The 18,251-nt window shown below is 42.9% G+C and overlaps 1 long non-coding RNA gene across 1 annotated transcript; it reads left to right on the top strand.

The window, feature by feature from the left end:
- The first annotated feature begins 17,405 nt into the window (after positions 1 to 17,405).
- On the top strand, positions 17,406 to 18,230 carry LOC311025608. Its single transcript, XR_014598403.1, has 2 exons — positions 17,406 to 18,096; positions 18,162 to 18,230. It is a non-coding gene; the product is annotated as an uncharacterized lncRNA (long non-coding RNA).
- Positions 18,231 to 18,251: the final 21 nt, after the last annotated feature.

Genomic DNA, 18,251 nt, shown 5'->3' with positions numbered 1-18,251 from the left:
GCCCGTGACAGTGCAGTCTGGGGTGTGGTTGCTATGTGTTTGTGGGGGCGTGTGCACCCCCGTACATGGTTTCATCCTAACCGCAGCTATGTTCCAGCTATCACTTCCAGCTGTGCGGTTCGGCCCAGTAGGGATCCACAGATGATATATAATTTAGGAGACTGTAAAGGAGAAAAGCACATCAGCCCAGCCCTCCAGAAATCTGACACTGTGCAGCACACCTGAATCCAAAAAATGCTTTGCTCTCCCCTCCGCCGCCACCCCCACCCCCACCCCCACCCACAGACTGATGAATTCTGATCACCGACCCCGTCCTCTTCAGTCTGGCAAAGTCACACTGCCGAGCGTGGAAACCCCGGAGGCGTCGGGGAGAGAGAGAGAGGAGGGGGATGATTCATTTATCTTTGATAAAAACCTCCCACCTTCTCTTCAGTGAGCTGATGCCACTACAGTACATGTGATAGGGAGTGCTTCAAGTGCTCATTTGCACCGCCTGCCATGCAGCTGCACGAAGCTCTCTGCCACAGTCAGTATCCATACATGCTTTTATTCTTCCCGTTCTGAAGCAACCAAGGCATTCAATCTGAAGGGCACAATAAAGATCATCATCTGGGGATTTCTTACCCACACATGTACATCTTCATCACAAATATTAATAAAACAAATACGTGTTTGCCTCTAAATCTCTCACTAAATACCATATATCCTTTTTGCCCTGTTGTTCCGTGCTGCTGCAATGACCCCATATCCCCCGGCCATTAACGTTTCATCCACTTATCTGATCTTATATCTCTGATTAGGATAACAATTTTTAAAAAGCTGATGGATATCAAAGGCAAGACTCGCATCGACCGGGGATCTGGATGTTTCGCTCCGTAAGAAAACGGGACGGCGCAAGGGAGTGTCCCCTCTTTGTACATCTTCAGAATGAATTTGTGTTTGTTTGTAGTTCTGCTGATCCCTACAGAGGAGGTGAAGATAAACTCTGCCGTCTTAAACGTCTGGCTCCGGCAGGGTGGTAATTACTGAGCCAGGAGAGATGAGACAGTTTGGAAGATATGGGAGGGAGGAGGAGGGAGGGGAGAGGGGAGAGGGGGGGGGGGAGTGTTGTCAGCACAGGGAGTGAAAGGAAAGAAAGTGGGCGTCGTGCAAGGTGTTTATTATCCGGCTATGTGAGTATGAACCGCAGGAACAAATGTCGCAGGCAATTTGAAGATGCTGTCAACATTCAATAGCAGCCTTTGTTCAAACGGTTTGTAATTATCACACCCACACTTACAAAGGAGCAAGGCAGCACAGGGTGTCACTGAGGGGACCTTGAGATCTGGTGAAACGCTGCGTTTACCACTCTTTCTGAAACCACTGGAGCTATATAAGCTGAACAGTGTTGTCTGCCAACATGGTGTGTGCTTGCATCAATTTAGTGTATGCCATAAGGTTATAGTTGCACAAATGTCTAGTGGCAAATATGGTGGCTTAGACTGACATCTAGTTTCAGTACTTCCCTTCAGAAACCAGCATGTTATGTGTGATTCTCCACAGTCCGTGGTGAGAATGTAGTTGGTAACTCTTTTGCGATGGAGACCTGCAGAACATAAATCATTGCAGACGTTACATTGAAGACCGATTGTTTAAAGAGAGCAGTTTTACCTTCCTAATGAACTAAATAAACCACATATTAACAGCTCATGCTGGCAGCTCCATTACCACCAAGCTATGGTGTAATTAGGGAGGGCGAGAGTGAAAGCCGGACGCAGCTGAGTCAGGGGGCAGCGCATGGTTCAGGGATTATAATTGGATACAAATAGCTTACTGTATCCATACTTTTTTTTTTATTGTAGGCAGCCTAGGAAAACACACACTAGAGTTAACGTAGAAGCACACTCCAGAACCATCTGCATTCTGCTGTATGTGTGTTTGCATGCAGCTGGAGGCACGCGTTGAAAATCTTAGGTGAGTTAATATCACTATACCAGCAGTGAAACCAGGATGACTGGCACTGCAGGGATTAATCCGGAGTAATTGTTCAAGAGGTTCATTAACATGCTGACAGCAAATCCATCTCAGCTAATTGAATATATCGTGTAGACAATGCTCTCCATCACAATCACAGTTTATTTTCTTCAAGGTGTTTCCTTCAGGAAATTCACCTCTAAGTGCAGGAATCATAGTTTAATTATTTTATTATTCCTTTTCAAACAGGAGGAGTTTGCTTTCCTTCAACTTCCAGAGGTGTTTTGTTGAGTTGCGTTCGGCATGTTTGTGCCAGACGACCTGAAATATTACAGCTTCTTTTCAAACGCATGCTTTCAATGTCAGGTTTTATTCAGGGAACTCTGATGAAAGATGTAAACTGCAAAAGCGCCGGATGTGATGGCCAGAGCCAATAATGATGATTTCTTATTATCAGATGTTTTCCAGACTAGAAGCCAGAAGATCTTCATCACTCCACCCTAATTACCATTTACAACTCCAGCTTAGGATAATTTCGCTGATTTCATCTATTGAAACAGAAGCACAGATTTATTTTTTTCATTTAATGACCTTGTATGCCTTCAAGAGATTAAAGTAACTCACTGAACTGCAGACCGTGCTGAAAGCAGTTTAAAAGAAATATGTAGCATTTATTATGGCCACGTATTCCTAATGGGATCAATAGCTTTGTAAGCTAAACATATTTATTCATACTAAGCAAATAATTCAGCTGCAAGTTTGCAGTTATGTAAAAAGTATTAGCATCAGTTGTCACATCCCAGTTAAAGGAATAGTTGAGGCTGATGGAAATGTAATTACATTAGCAGGTATTTAGTTTGAGATTTAATAGCCATCTGCTTCTGTCTGCTTGTTATAGTCTCAAATAAACTTTGTTGATATGTTTAATATAAATATTTCTGTCTATTTCACGTTATGCTACCCTAAGATTCTTTGTTTTTTTGTCCATTGCAGAAATTATTATTTTAGATTACTTACATTGTGAACATATTCAGTTGAATACGACAATGTCTTCAATTTGCTTCGCTGAAAAGCATCATTTATCTTCATAACTCCAAGGTCAATTTTCTTCTAATTTTGTGCAATGAGTTCATCTGAGCCAATCACAACCGAGACCTGGTGTCGTTAAGCTAAATAACTTTAAATGGATTAATTTATTATAGTTTCAGGTTGTCAGGACGCAGCACCTGGAACAAATGGTTCACATCCTGCACATGTTCAAACGTGAATTTGCAACATTGTCATCATGAGAAGTGGAGATTAATGAACCTATTTAATTCATTCTTATACACATTTGCTTTTTTTAGTTTGGGTTTTTGAAAGGTTAAAAAAATATGTTTAAACGTGGATTGCTGCACAAAGAAATATATATATTTGATGCCACCTGAATCACTATTTTGAGCTGTTTTTCCTCTATACTCTGGTATTTGAACCCTACATTCAAAGAGCACTGTGTGGGATTTAGTGGCATCTAGTGGTGAGGTTGCAGATTGCATCCAACTAAGGCTCGGAGAACTACGGTGGCCTTCAGGTAACGTAAAATCTCTTGCTGTTCGCAACACTTTGTGAAGAGGACCTGCTCCATATGTAGACGTAAACGGCTCATTCTAATCAAGCATTGATTCTTAGTTCCAAGTTATTTAATGAAAATATAAATATATGTATAAAAACTCCCCCAAAAACCTACGCACAGGTTTCATGCATTTTTACACCAAATGTTGTGCATTGTTGTTCTCGTCTTGTAAATAATGTTTTAGGAATCAATCATCATGTTGAAAATATTAACCATTCAATGTTTTTTTTTATTGCCAAAAGAAGAGTTTTTTGTACACTCAAAAATGAGCCTCAATAGTTTATTTATTCCCATTTTAGATGGGATAATTCCCTGATTGTCATTGGTTTTGCTGTTGGAGTGCTCAGCTGTCAGCATCAGACGATGATAACGGCAGCAGACTTCAGGCAGATTGTAACAACAACAACAGAACAGGATGCCGGGCAGCTCCAAGCTGCTGCAGACCGACTGCTCATTCAGGTGGATGATGAGAGTTGGGGATAGAAATTGTTTCCGCTGAGCCGGGCCAAAGGCACATGATGTCAGTCGAAATGTAAAAATCCCAAACTTCGAATCGCGCTTCCCAAACGCACAGTTTTTCTATGTGCGGGAAGTGAGCGATGCAGTGCAGTGATCTTCTCCCTCCTTATCGGGGGTGTATGGGCTTTTCCCACTGGGTCCCTGGCGCTGTTGTAGATGAATCAGACGATGTGCAAACACCAGAGTGGAGATTCTGCAGCCTGGCGGTGTAATTGAATGGCTCTTCACTCTGCATTTATCGTTCTCACATCTCTTCCAACATTCTCGTTAAAACTTCTACTTCCCCTAGTCGAAACACACCCCTCTCTCTCTCTCTCTCTCTCTCTCTGGCATTCCTTCCTTTCTCCTCAGAGTCTATATTGTGTGTTTGTATTACTCCGTATATGGTTTTCAGTACAGTTTCTTTTTATTTTGTTGATACCTCTCATCTCTCTGAAACTTGCTTTCATATGATAATTCAAAAGGCATTATTCAGTCCCATTGTTCAAGGTGTTTTGATGTATGGGAAGAGGCATGCAGAGCGGCTATGGGGATGAAACGTGAACAGAAGAGGCCCAAACTAAAGAGGCAGTGACAGAAAAAATCTAAATAATAGGCACATATATGGAGATTTCATTATATCTCAAAAGGACAGATGTCTCCTGGACAGGCTGTTCTACATTATCTACACTTTGAATTTCATAAGTAATGCGCCTGCATAGTGCTTCGTCTGTGGGACTAAGTGGAGGTAATTTATCTTATAACACCTAATAGACCACTTAACAGTCAGAACTCAATGTCAAGTTGTGGTTCTTTTTAGGGATTTTTAAAGAATTCTGTAATGTTATTATATCTCGGGTAAATAGTGGAAATATGTCTCCTCAACTTCTCATTTAAATCGGGTTGTATGTATGAATGTGTTTTGGAATAAGGAAGGGAAAAGAAAAGCAGGAGAAATGTGCAAATAAACCCTTGAAACTGTATCTAATGTACCAGACTGCAGTTAAATGTGTCTCAAAGTCAAAATACCACATTTTTTTGTATTTGCCATCCATATGAGCCCAAACCCAATTCTTCAGATATTTCATTCCCATATTCAGTGTGGTTCTTCAAGGGAGATTAGGGTTTATCAGCAGAGCAATTAGCATTTCTAAAAAAGAACCATGACTTTAAACATAAGGATGATGTGCCAGAATTCCTCTGATCTGTTTTTTTGTCATTGAATTTTATATTCTAACAGAGGAGTAAACAGATTAGGAGGATTATAAAAAGCTCTCCCTCGCTCCTCGGTGCCCATACATGGACGGACATAATAATCATGCTATGATGTATTGTCTGGATGTGTGCAGGAATGTGTCATTTTTGTGCTGATGAACTGCTGCAGCTTTAGTGGCTTTTAACCTGGAGGGCACATAAAGTGAGTATGGGATATAAAAAAAGGGAAAGTTAGCCTATGTAATGTCTGAGGAACTGCATTACATATGATGATGCACAAAAGCATTTCATAAGTAATTAATTAAAGGTTACACACAATAATGACAATATGGTTTATGTACCCTCATCATATTGATTATTAACATGCTGTCAAAACCACATCACAATTTTGTCAATCTTGTCCATTTTTTTCTAAATATAATGCATTACTCAACAAGGAACATAATACAGTAACAGCTTTTAATAATCCATCCGTCTATCAGAGTTGCTGTGGCAACAAGGCAGGCAGACAGGCTCGAATACCTTTTTTTCCAGCTCCTCTTAGAGTTTCTCAAGTGTTCCTGTGCCAAATGGAGTTATCCCCCCCGTGTATCCAAAGAGAATGAGGCCATGAGGAATTCATACTGCATTCTTGAACCACATCAAGTGATTTTATCCAAAGCAAAATAGCTAAAGACACCGAGAGAACCTCACTTTATCACAATGATAGAGAAAACCTAATCTCTGCTACTTCAGGATCACTGATCTCAGTTTTTTGGGTCACCACCCAAATACTTGGGATCGCAGATGAGGATAGAAATGCTGATTGGCCGGGACACGGGGAGCTTTCCTTCTCAGCTGTGTCTTTACCACTAAAGTCCCAAGGCCACATTCCTGCAGCGTCGTATCCACTGCCAAATTCAAATCAGAGTTTTGGGGTTTCAAACTTTGCATGTGCTGGTGGTCATTCCTGTCTGCGCACTCCTGTGCACGTCGAAGGTCAAAAGAATGATAAATAACAGAGATGCCACCCTTAAATGAACATACTAGATGTGGTACAGACCCCGACACCTTGCATGTGAATTTCACAAAAACGTGCCCACTTTTGAATGCAATACTCAGTGAACCGCCATGTCCTTCGGCAGCTCCCATAAAATATGTCGGGGCCCTACTCTCCAAAGGTCCTTGTCCTGTCTTAATACAATAACAGTCTCACACACATGCAGTGCTGAGTAATGGTATCAACTGAAAGCAACCCCACCTCGGCATACAGCGAGTTCAAGCTGTGTAGCTGCAGCTGTTTGAACTCCAAAGGTAGACGTTGTAATGCCTTTCTTATCTCCCCTCTTTTTCCACTTAATTTTGTGCTTTAAGGACCTGTCTGGATTCTCTGCAGGAGACACACTGAGGAGAAAAGTGTTGAAATAATACCTGCATGGAAGTGGATGTAGGAAATATTTCAGACAAGCAGTAACAGCTGTTAAGTCGCAGAGACCTTTACCCTGATGTATATATGAAGGAGGCTTTATCTTCCCACACACAGAAGCTGACAACACCGGAGGTTTACTGTGGATGTTAGATTTCTGAAGTGGAAGGTCATGAAGTGAGCTCTGTGCACCCATATGAGACTAATTGAGCCATTTACACCATATATATATATATATATACACACCAATATGTTGGGCCCTATCAAGTTACAGAATAAAAAGCAGTGAGCGGCCGGTGCAGCGAGCAGATGAGTCACGTCATCCATGAGCAATTATTGCTTTTGTCGCAGATGGGAACAATCCTAACAAGTAGATTTATTTTATCTTTTTTTAGGCTAACTTGCTGCGTCTAAGAGAGCTGCTGTTTATTTTAAAAACTCTGTAAGGCTGATTGTTTGACTGATTAATGCATGGACGGATGGAAGCGGTGAATCGTCTCCAAGCGTGGAGAACATCAACAGAATAAATAATGCAACGGCGGAATGAATGAATGAATGGGCAGCGATTTCTCTAGTATCCCTCTCTCGGCGTCGGACGTGTCAGCCGAGGACTGTTTGCCGAGTAGTTTCTCCTTGGATGCACCCATCTAGTTCAGAATCTGCCAGCTATGTCAGCCTCTGGATGTCAGGCGGACACCAGAGTCCTGTGTGTGTGTGTGTGTGTGTGTGTGTGTGTGTGTGTGTGTGTGTGTGTGTGTGTGTGTGTGTGTGTGTGTGTGTGTGTGTGTGTGTGTGTGTGTGTGTGTGTGTGTGTGTGTGTGTGTGTGTGTGTGTGTGTGTGTGTGTGGAATGAGGACATACCCTGAGTACCTGAGTTTTTAGATGCACGTATGCAGTCAGTGAATGCCAGGTGAACAAATGCTGGGTTAAAAAGGGTATAAAATACATATAAATAGGGTTGAAAGGTTATTTAAAGACACAAATATGCCCAAAGAAGAAACTTCACAATATATTCTCACGTGTGTAAACACTCCTCTATGAAAGACTTAAGATCCGCTGCACAACGAGTCGCCCCGAGTTGCTTTATGTGTCTGGAGATGTGGGCGAGCACATCCTCTATTCTCTTGACATTCTCGGGGGCGGACTGAGAACGTGCGTTGTTCTTGTGTTCGGAGGAGGGATATGAAGTATTTGCTTCTCGGGAAATGTCCTGACCTCCGTTAGATTGGGTATCCTCGGTTTTGTGACATTTGGAGCAACGTTACAGACCTAGCACTTGGGAGGGAGTTAACACGGTGAACTTGTGCTTGGATGTCTGATTGTGTGGAGCATGTGTGACCCGTCACATCAGGTTTCTGTAGCGGGGGAGTGTGGTGCAGCGCAGACGGGGCATTTTACCTGCTATTTATTCCTGTTGCGTCTACTTTTTTATTCCAAAAGAGAAGAAAAAAATGAAGACAATGGACCATAATTGTTAATATTTAATAAGTGCAGCTACAAAAGCAAAACTATTCCCCACTTTGTTTGATTGATTCTAAAATAATCATTGGGAGAATGAAGAGAGGAGAGAGGATGGTCATTGATTTTTTTTTTCTCTCAGCGGAGGATTGCGTTTGTTTAAGTTTTCCCTTGGATGCACCCATCCAGCCAGTCACGTCAGCCTGGGGACCGAGACAGACAACAGTGCATTATGTGTGTTTTCTGTGTGTGTGTGTGTGTGTGTGTGTGTGTGTGTGTGTGTGTGTGTGTGTGTGTGTGTGTGTGTGTGTGTGTGTGTGTGTGTGTGCAAATCAGAACATATCTGTATCCGCTGCATGTTACTGAGGCTGTCAGAGGAAGATCTTGATTCAATGCAGCAAACCCGTCATGCAGGGAGTATGAAATCAGATGGTCAAGAGAGAGAAATGTATATCATGTAGCATCTCGTGTGATTCACACACAAATCAGCTACAGTATCTCTGCAATAATCAACAATCATGTATGCTGTTAAATTCTAGCTTCTCCTTTTCCTTTTTTTTTTGGACGTGTGCGTGTTTGTTATGCGGACCTTTTCAGTGAATTTATGCTCAATTAACAAATTAATCAAGTGGACCAAGAAAGAAAAAGTCCCTCGAGGCAGGTGTGATTAAATGCCACAAACAATTTGATATATTTATTTGTAAATGTCAGCTCTGTTCAAAGTGCATAATTGAGTGATGCTGTATTCAAACGCTGCTTTATATCAGGCTGAATTAAATTAAAAAAAACAATGTATTCGTCTGATATTCTTTGTGGCTCATATTTAATATCTGTGTCGGTGCTGAAAATAATAACGCCAGAAGTGATGGTGTCATCAGTGTAACGTATGTTATTGTCAGGTAAATGCAAATTGTTTCTCTCTTTTAGGTGTTTCACACTAATGTGCCCGAGGCGTTCATATTTTTTGTCACGGTTCATCAAAGCCTGCCGGGCTTTAATGAAATACCTTCATTATTTTTACAACACAATGAAATCTTCTTGATTTTTTTCCCTTCGTCGCCTGAATGTGAAAAGGAAAACCATTTATATGTTAATTACATTCCGGATGCACGTTTTCTCTTTGTCCTCTGAACAAAGTTCCCTGATACTTACACACACACACATGTACTATTATGGACATACTCAATATATCTCTGCAGTCTTTTCTTTATTCATTCTAAACACCTTAGCTCAGTGTGCAGGAGGAATGTTTTTTTCATCAACAAGTGATCAGATCGCCCTCTTCTTTCTGCTTTTGTTGTCTTTGACTGCATTCTCACTCTGTTATTATCTGGCTTCCTCTGCGGTTACTCCTTGTATTTCTATGACTCACCCTGCACTGCTATTTTGCTCCACATGTTTTATTCTCTAAATTCCTCCAGGCATCCTCTTTCCCACTGAATTCATTCCTTTATTTTGTTATTTTCTAGAATGGTAGGAGAAACGAGAAGTGAAAAATGTGTCTGCAGAAAGCCGGATCTATAGTTTGCATGTCGAGATATTCTAAATGCATGAGGTTGTATTTGTCAGCAGCAAATCAGAGAAGAGAGGTTCGAGAGAAAACTACCAATGATTTGTCTGGGTGTCTCTTCCTCCCTGATCAGGTTTGGTTGCCAGGTGATGAGACGGATATGCTGGTGGATGAAGTGATGAGTGGAGGCCTAATTACAGGATAATTAGTCAGGGAAGAGAAGGGAAACGAGAAGAACAGGAGGAGGAGGGAAGATGAAGGAAAGTTGTGAATATCCACTCTAAAAAATCTCAATAAAACAGCTTTGTTGAGACCAACATGTCCCTTAATTGATTATGACTCTGCAAAGATTGTGATTTTAATTCATCATGGTTGTTGAGTGAACCACAAATGCCATAATTAATCCTGAGAGTTGAAGCCAGCACAAAATTGCACTCATTAACATGCCATTTATTGAAGGGATTAGTTGATTAATCAGTTAGTTGATTCCACAACAACTCTCATAAGGCAATAATTGTTAAATTAATATGTTAAACCGCCAAGTATCTGCTGCTTTCAACTTCTCAAATGGGAACATCTTCTTCTTTTCATACTGCTGTAAAATTAAAATATCACTTTTAATCTTTAATGTTTAAGTTGTCCTTTATTCTTAAATGGTTTGCTCCTTTTATGGGGATTTCTCTTGTAAAACTGCTCTAATGTGAAGATCTATAACTTTTAAATGCACCGGTTCTACTATCCTATGTATACAGAAAGTCCCACGTAATCTACACTACTATAAACTAAATTTAATGATATAATGTAGTCTCTATCCATACATGCATAAATAATAATAATAATAAATGATGATGTCTGAGGGTTTGTTTAAACGAGGTGAAGCACATTTATTGAGACTGTTAAAATGTGTCTAAGGCTGACGTTTGTGATGTACTTGTATTGCATATCTTCATCATATGAAGTTTAATAACATTTTACTGTTGTGCATTGGAGCCCAGTTCTAATTGCTGTTCTTGATGGATCGGGCGGACATGGTTACGGTCTGAGCTAGTTTCCTAAATCCATCATTTGCGGCACCAGGGTGATGCGGACCAACCAGCGGAGCGAAATTCTGCTGTGTTGTCGTGACGACAATTAAACAGTATCCTGCCCACGTTGGCCGGCCTCTTTAGAAGAAGCATGAGTCATAAAACGAGCACACTTGTAGCCGGCACACCAAATGCACACTGGCTGGTGTTTAACGTTGTCTCTTAGTAATTTAGTAATCCCTGCTCTCACAGAGCAGAGTTTGCTGTCTGCGGCAGCAGTGTCTTGGCAGCCGCTCGTAAGTATGACTGACATCTGACCAGGGATTATCCCATTGCCCCAGTTTCACTGGGACTGGCGTGCAGGGAGTGCTGTGTCGCAAATAAGCTTCACAGACGATACACAAAGACCAGAGTATGTTTTTTTTCTCTCTCTCTCTCTCTGTGTGTGTGTGTGTGTGTGTGCGCCTTTTTACGTGTGATCAAGCATGAACCGCCACACATATTCACTCGAGTCTCTGTGAGCATATGTTTATCTGCTTATGAGCATTCCCCGATGACTGCTTTCTGTCAGTGTCTGTGTGTGTGTGTCAGTGTCTGTGTGTGTCTGTCAGTGTCTGTGTGTCTGTCTGTGTCTGTGTGTGTCTGTCAGTGTCTGTGTGTCTGTCAGTGTCTGTGTGTCTGTGTGTGTCTGTCAGTGTCTGTGTGTCTGTCTGTGTCTGTGTGTGTCTGTCAGTGTCTGTGTGTCTGTGTGTGTCTGTCAGTGTCTGTGTGTCTGTCAGTGTCTGTGTGTGTCTGTGTGTGTCTGTCAGTGTCTGTGTGTCTGTGTGTCTGTCAGTGTCTGTGAGTGTCTGTCAGTGTCTCTGAGTGTCTGTGTGTCTGTCAGTGTCTGTGTGTGTCTGTCAGTGTCTGTGTGTCTGTCAGTGTCTGTGTGTGTCTGTCAGTGTCTGTGTGTGTCTGTGTGTGTCTGTCAGTGTCTGTGAGTGTCTGTCAGTGTCTCTGAGTGTCTGTCTGTGTGTCTGTCAGTGTCTGTGTGTGTGTCTGTCAGTGTCTGTGTGTGTCTGTCAGTGTCTCTGAGTGTCTGTGAGTGTCTGTCAGTGTCTCTGAGTGTCTGTGAGTGTCTGTCTGTGTGTCTGTCAGTGTCTGTGTGTGTGTCTGTCAGTGTCTGTGTGTGTCTGTCAGTGTCTCTGAGTGTCTGTGAGTGTCTGTCAGTGTCTCTGAGTGTCTGTGAGTGTCTGTCTGTGTGTCTGTCAGTGTCTGTGTGTGTGTCTGTCAGTGTCTGTGTGTGTCTGTCAGTGTCTGTGTGTGTCTGTGTGTGTCTGTCAGTGTCTGTCAGTGTCTGTGTGTGTCTGTCAGTGTCTGTGTGTGTCTGTGTGTCTGTCAGTGTCTGTGTGTCTGTCAGTGTATGTGTGTGTCTGTCAGTGTCTGTGTGTCTGTCAGTGTCTGTGAGTGTCTGTGTGTCTGTCAGTGTCTGTGTGTCTGTCAGTGTCTCTGAGTGTCTGTGAGTGTCTGTCTGTGTGTCTGTCAGTGTCTGTGTGTGTCTGTCAGTGTCTGTGTGTGTCTGTCAGTGTCTGTGTGCGTCTGTATGTGTCTGTCAGTGTCTGTGAGTGTCTGTCAGTGTCTCTGAGTGTCTGTGAGTGTCTGTCTGTGTGTCTGTGTGTGTCTGTCAGTGTCTGTGTGTGTCTGTCAGTGTCTGTGTGTCTGTCAGTGTCTGTGAGTGTCTGTGTGTCTGTCAGTGTCTGTGTGTCTGTCAGTGTCTCTGAGTGTCTGTGTGTCTGTCAGTGTCTGTGTGTGTCTGTGTGTGTCTGTGTGTGTCTGTCAGTGTCTGTGTGCGTCTGTCTGTGTGTGTGTCTGTGTGCGTCTGTCTGTGTGTGTGTCTGTGTGTCTGTGTGCGTCTGTCTGTGTGTGTGTCTGTGTGTCTGTGTGCGTCTGTCTGTGTGTGTCTGTCTGTGTGCGTCTGTGTGTCTGTCAGTGTCTGTGTGTGTCTGTGTGTGTCTGTGTATGTCTGTGTGTGTCTGTCAGTGTCTGTGTGTGTCTATCTGTGTGTGTGCGTCTGTGAGTGTCTGTGTGTGTCTGTGTGTGTCTGTCAGTGTCTGTGTGTGTCTGTGTGCGTGTGTCTGTGTGTGTCTGTGTGTGTCTGTGTGCGTGTGTCTGTGTGTGTCTGTGTGCGTGTGTCTGTGTGTCTGTGTGTGTCTGTGTGCGTGTGTCTGTGTGTGTCTGTGTGTGTCTGTGTGTGTCTGTCAGTGTCTGTGTGTGTCTGTGTGCGTCTGTGTGTGTCTGTGTGTGTCTGTGTGTGTGTGTGCGTCTGTGAGTGTCTGTGTGTGTCTGTGTGTGTCTGTCAGTGTCTGTGTGTGTCTGTGTGCGTCTGTGTGTGTCTGTCAGTGTCTGTGTGTGTCTGTCTGTGTGTGTGCGTCTGTGAGTGTCTGTGTGTGTCTGTGTGTGTCTGTCAGTGTCTGTGTGTGTCTGTGTGCGTCTGTGTGTGTCTGTGTGTGTCTGTGTGTGTCTGTGTGTGTCTGTGTGCGTCTGTGTGTGTCTGTGTGTGTCTGTGTGTGTCTGTGTGTGTCTGTCAGTGTCTGTGTGTGTCTGTGTGCGTGTGTCTGTGTGTGTCTGTGTGTGTCTGTGTGCGTGTGTCTGTGTGTGTCTGTGTGCGTGTGTCTGTGTGTCTGTGTGTGTCTGTGTGCGTGTGTCTGTGTGTGTCTGTGTGTGTCTGTGTGTGTCTGTCAGTGTCTGTGTGTGTCTGTGTGCGTCTGTGTGTGTCTGTGTGTGTCTGTGTGTGTGTGTGCGTCTGTGAGTGTCTGTGTGTGTCTGTGTGTGTCTGTCAGTGTCTGTGTGTGTCTGTGTGCGTCTGTGTGTGTCTGTCAGTGTCTGTGTGTGTCTGTCTGTGTGTGTGCGTCTGTGAGTGTCTGTGTGTGTCTGTGTGTGTCTGTCAGTGTCTGTGTGTGTCTGTGTGCGTCTGTGTGTGTCTGTGTGTGTCTGTGTGTGTCTGTGTGCGTCTACAGATCGATGATAGTGATGAAAAAACAAAGTACTTTGCAGTCACGTGACCTCTGGCCTCATGTGTTCTATCATTGCGTACAGATTACTCTGCTCCGAAGCCGCTTCCCTTAACCCAGACATTCTTTTTCCTAAATAATTGAACTGCGCTCTGTGTTTTGAGTATTATATGTACCAAACGCAGCAGGAGTGCCCCGGCAGCGGTAAGGGTTCCTGGACTTAGCTGACATCCTCCTAAATGGAGGCAGAAACTAGGCCAGAACACGTAGGGACGCGTACTTACAGAGAAACACACTTAGAGGCATTAACATTTTTAACATTTATGTGCAGAATACTTTCAATGTGGCGGAGCACATTTAAATGTGATGGATGAACTGTAATCATGCATCGGGGTCACTGCGGTAGTCGGTCGCTGCACTGGAATTCAAAATGAAAAAACACTACTCGGGGCGTTTTCTTATAACATGGTAAGATCTATGGTGGCTGCTGGACCGTCCATTATACATACTGCCGTACTTTTTTTGTAATATAAACATATTGTAAGCTATTTCGTTGAGTTATCGGAATGCTGTGAGTGAATTTATTTGTATTATATAGAGGACTTTTATTCTGAAAGGTAAAACAAAAAGAGTGATATATGCTGCAGTTGTCAATGTGGTGGTTTGTGGCGGACGTAGTAACTTTGCCAGTAGGCCAGCAGGCGGGTCTTTCTATAGCAACTCATGTCTTATATACGGCCTGCCTCCACGACAAATATCCGACCAATAGGACGATCTTAGATGGAGTTGCAAAGTCTCTCAGGGAGCTGAGATGGAGGGTTGGAGCACACGACGTGCCAGACTTTGACACGAAGGGCTGCAGTTCACACCCTGCCTCCTATTTTAACCACAATATGTCACATAAAACACGTTTTTCTATCCTTGGTATCCTGAAAGTGGCAGTTAAGAAAATATGAATTCATTATTTTTCAGTCATATGATGTGTTTGGGGGGTCGTGCATGACAAATCTATTTTTGTTATCCGGGTATGAGGTGTTGTTAGAGGAGAATAATTTGAATTTGAAGTGTCTGTAATCCATCATGCATCAAGTTGTGTATTTGTGATGTTTCGTGTTTGTGATTAGATTGATAGTGTTTTTGTTTCTTTAGTTTTTGTCGTTGATATTTTACTTTATTAATCAGTAAAGTATTGTAGCTAAAACAGTGTTTTTCAACACTAAAGTCAATAGAAAACATTGAATTAAGACAGTGTGGACATGTGGTAGGCCACGTGGTTTTGTTTATTCTCTTCCAAGCTTTAAAACACTATCACTTTCACATAAAACCACATCAGACATCTCCACAAAGTCTAGCTGACACATTATGCGTTTGTACTTTCAGCTCCTATAACAGTCTTGTTTGCACATCGACGGGGAAAACCCAGCACAAAAAAAGTGACACATTCATCAAACTTTAAGCTTAAACGCAGAATACAAAACTGTCAGCATCTGCACTTCTGTCTAGTGCAGCTTTGATGAAGCTCCTGGTGGCGTACCTGTTTCCTCTGGTCGTTCCCTCCTGGTCCGTCCCTCTCCACTGTTATCGTTCTTCTATTTTCCTCCGAGGGCCAACTGTGGAGAGGCAGCCTTTCTCTGACAGCAGGGGAGACGGCTCAGGGAAGAGATGGAGGTGTGGAGCACACATTCCACAGATGGCCATATGTGTGTATGTTTAAGTGCCTGTGTTTTGGTGTGTGTGTGTGTGTGTGTGTGTGTGTGTGTGTGTGGAAAGAGAGACAGGATGGCGAGTCAGAGGGAAGAAGCGAGGCCGCACCGTTCCTTTAGTACTTTCATTTCATGTTTTTGACAACAGTGAGCTCATTTAAAAACAACACGTTTTACGAAGACTTTTTAAAATCTGATTCCATAATTACGACAAACAAAACGGCGTTAATATGGCAGCAAACACACTATTTGCTATGTAAAGATATAGAGGAGCAGTTCCTGAGTAGGTGTGTGTAACGGGAGCTTCTCCTTGCTTTGTTGTCGGCATGTTCAACAAATTGTGCACAACAAATATTTCACTCCAACGGTTTCGGTTCTTTCAGATGTGACCGCTGCAGCTGTTCATGATACATTTAGCCTTCGTATTGAGATCTCCAACAATACAAAAAAACACCCAGTGCTGCCCGTCCTCGGAGTCGAGGGAGATGAGAGACGAGAGCGACGCATTGTGTGTTGAAGTAGAGATGGGAAGAAAGACCAGAGAGACAGACAGACAGAGAGCTTGAATATGAAATAAAGCAGAAAAAAGGACAAGAGAGACCCTGAACATATAATGGAAAAATAAATATGAGCTGAACAGAAAAAGCAGCTGTTATCATTGTGTGGTGGATACAAACACAGCCCTTTCATCATGTTTCTAGCCCATCTCCCTGTGTTGGCTGGACTTATGAGGCTGTTCATTTCCACATGTCTGGCCTTATTTCCCTCAGTGCCAATCCACACAAAGCCTTTCCTCCTCCCCTCCCTTCCTCCAACATCCTTTCTACTTTGAGAGAAAACACCAATGACCTGTCTGCAACAATCAGTCCTTCTTCACATCAATATCTAATATCCTGCCCTGGTAGGAATTCAGCATGAATTATACCACTGGAAGCTATTTGCTGTTATAATTAGCGAGCCAGAGAGGGGATGAGGCCGCTGTTCATCTAATATCTGATTGCCAATTGTCCCTAGTAAGTAATCAGGGCCATAAGGTCTTTGGAAATGAGCGGTCTAAGCCTGGTGAGGATTGTATGCTTCCGCAAGCGAAGAAATGGATGTTACATTGAGCAGTTCTTCCTCTCAGCGGAGTCATCAGGGTACCTCGGTCTCTTTGTTGCCGACCTTTGTTCGCCTTTTGAAGGAAATGGATAACTGCGTACCTCTTTTTCGTCTTCACCTGACCGCTCAATTCACAACACGTCAGCAAGCGTTCGTTACCATCTGTCCAATTTGACATTCCCGTCAGCCTCAGCTGTAGTTTGTGTTCAGTGCTGATTAGCAAATGATGGCATGTTATGCTAAACTACGACGGTGAAAATATAACTTCTCAAACGTCAACATGTTGGCATTTTGAGCGTGTTGCAGTAGCATGTTGATGCTAGCACCTAAGTTTCCATGGTAAACCCGGAATACACAGAGATATAAAGTATTGCTGTTAAATGCCTCCTCTCACGTCCTGCATCATTCATGGGAGATTCCCAACGTATTGCTAGTCGAAGCCAATTTCTTGAATATTTCCGATGTTTCGTATTTTCCTGCTCGTCTTGTTTCCTTCTCTGTTTCGTTGGCAGCTCTGTTGCAGTCAGTGGGTGTTTCGATCCTCAGTGAGGGAGCAAAACACAGACAACTGATGGATTCATTAGAATAAAGGTCTCCAATTAGAAAAGCCAGCTATTCTTGTCACTCACTGAAGACACTGTTGTTAGTGTTGCTAATGAGAAAAACGGAGGCCTTATCTGCCGTTCGCAGAGCCCTCTGTAGATGAATTATATACCCAGTAGCCGTTACAGATACAGGTTTTCTTCTTCTACCTTTTTTTTTTTGCTGTCAGTCACAGCTACTCATCATTACAGCCGGCAAATCTCGTTCGGCAGCTGGAAAGTTCAGCAGAACACATCTAATGTATGAATGTGAGTATGAACATCTGAATAATATAATGCATGAAAAGCCTCAGAGAGACACGGTGAGTCTGACGGACACGCTCGGTACAGGTCACAGCTTGTTTTTATTTTGAATTCAAACCAAGAGAAGAGGGGGGGGGGGGGGGGGGGGGGATGCACACTGATAAATTACACCGGGTATCGCTACATATCAACTAACAACATCACAATATCTTGTCAAAGCGCTCCTCGACAACAGGTCTAACGTTACAAAATGGAAAAATAACGGTACAGTGACGAAACTCGGCTACAGTCGGAGCCCATCAATCAACGTTTGGGTAAGAGCAATGATGTTTCCCGTCTGCCACGTTGTGTTTGATGGAGCTACAAGAATTGAAGCGATATGTTAATAACTCGTATTAAAGAATTGTAGGGCTGTTTCAAAACACAAAACAAACAACAACTTCCTAATAAAAGCTACTACAATGCATACACAGAAAAAAACAAACTAGCCTGAGAGCACAGTTGTATGTACAGCTTGGGTCACTGGGGGGATTTAAAGGATTTAAAATGTATAGCACAGCACATTGAAATGTCACTGTATATGAGATATCAAACAGTCATGATGGGAAAAAAATGCATTCAATAAACGGACGCGTTAAGTGTTGTGGATGTGGACGCTGGAGCCAAACCTTCCTCAGACAGTACGGCGGAACTGTTTCAAAATGGGTAACGGCAATACAAGAGCATACTTTTAGTGGTTGTAATATAAAGTGTGTGTGTGTGTGTCTGTGTGTCTGTGTGTGTGTGTGTGTGTGTGTGTGTGTGTGTGTGTGTGTGTGTGTGTGTGTGTGGTGTTTGACAGGGGAGGTAAGCGCAGAAAGAAAGGTAACAAAGAAAAGGGACAATGAATAAATATACATTAACTACAGTAAACACACTTGAAGAAAAACACTCCAA

The sequence above is a fragment of the Eutrigla gurnardus genome, assembly GCF_963514095.1.
Source record: "Eutrigla gurnardus genome assembly, chromosome: 15".
Lineage (NCBI taxonomy): Eukaryota > Metazoa > Chordata > Actinopteri > Perciformes > Triglidae > Eutrigla > Eutrigla gurnardus.
This window is presented reverse-complemented; position numbering and strand designations above follow the sequence as displayed.